The sequence below is a fragment of the Mus caroli genome, unplaced genomic scaffold (genome assembly GCF_978045245.1).
Source record: "Mus caroli unplaced genomic scaffold, Mus_caroli_1 scaffold_1, whole genome shotgun sequence".
NCBI classification, from domain to species: Eukaryota; Metazoa; Chordata; class Mammalia; order Rodentia; family Muridae; genus Mus; species Mus caroli.
The window spans coordinates 178,797,977-178,799,610 of NW_028227256.1; positions in this window are offsets into that span (position 1 = coordinate 178,797,977).

Below are 1,634 nucleotides of genomic sequence, written 5' to 3' on the forward strand. Positions count from 1 at the left end.
AGGCAACAATTCCTAAACTCACCATCTCAGCAACCTGCCTCCATGGGAAGTGACATCACCCCTGTTTCACCACCAGGTGGCACCCTTTGCACCCGGGTGCTTTGAGCCCAGAGGTGCGCACAACTGCCTCCACCTTCCTCCTGGGCTCTCCAGGTCTCTGCTAACACTTCCTTCCTGTGACCATTCTTCCACTCCCAGTTCAAGATTCCAAGTTGCAATGAATCTCCCACTCTTAGGATCCCAAGGAACTTGAAACTCCTGGCAGCAGGAAGACTGGTATCCTGGCTAGAGGCAATGTGCTAAGAGTCAAGGGACCCAGATGTAGGCTTGGCCATAGTAATAAAGAGCCCTGGAACTCTGACAGTTGTTTGCCGTGTCTGGGTCCCAGTTTGTCCTCTGCTACAAACAGAGCGGATGACTCTTGGAAGACATGTGGCGGCATCCAAAGCACAGGGTACCTAGGTGTCTTATTTTGACAGCATGCCAATCAACTTGATGAGGACAAGGTCTCAGAAACTGATTGGAGCAGAATTTGGGGTGGGGCTTTGGGGAAGTGATTGAATGGATCCTGAGCGCTCTAACCTCATTATTAGTCAAATCCATAGATGGGTTTCTAATATGATAGTGTTTGGGAGGTGGTAGAAATCAGGGGGGCAGCCTGGCTGAAGCAGGGTACTGTGAACCTGTTTTTAGGGCTGTATTCTGTTCTCTGTCAATCTACTTGAGGCTCCACATATCTGCCTTGATGTTGTGCCCCACTGCAGACCCACAACAGCTAGATGTCACAGCTAGGATCTTTGAAACCATGAGCCAGGATAAACCTTCCTTTCAAGTTCACTGTCCTGTGGTAGAGGTGGGGAAAGGCAAGACTTGGGGACAGGGTTAGGGACAATCATGGAAGACATCTCTTATATATGACTGAGTCTTGAAAGGAGCGCAAAATGGCGGTGGTAGTGGGTTTGCAGAGAGAAGGTTAGCTTGGCAAACACCACAGGGTTGCAGGGGTGAGGTAGCTTCAAAGCCCAAACCTTCTTGGGGACCGGGTTTTGTGCTGGGTCCTGAGAAGCCCACATTTCCAGGAGCTGGGAGCTCATCAAGGGGCTGATGAATCCTCGTTGTCCAGGAAGGGTGTGGCCTTTTGCAGGGTTACAACTGCAGAGATGCCCCGGAGCTTTGAGAGCCTGAGCTCTTGTCTCAGGCTGCCCCTGGGGAGTACTGCTATGGCTCCTGGGGTGTCCCCTGACCTTAAAGACTTAGCCCCGTGGCTGTCTGATGTTCAGATCTCCAATGGTCCACAGCCCCCATGTGGCTTCCTATCCATCCAAAGCATCCAATCCTAGCTCAGAATCCTCTGGGGTTCCCAAACTGGTTCTCTCTAATGGGCTAGCATCCACGATCGACCGGCGTTTCTTGCTGCCCTCTTTGAGGACATCTTAACCCCCCAGATAGCAGTGTCAGCCATTTGTCTTTATCCCCAGGTCTTTTTGTTCGGGAGGAGGTGTCACTTCCTTCACACACAGATGATGGGATCCTGATAGCTCCAGGGGCCTCCTACTCCCAACCTGGCAACACTCCACATCCCTGTCACCTGCTCCCAACCTCCTCTGCACCCTTTCTCAGTACTGTGCTCAGAA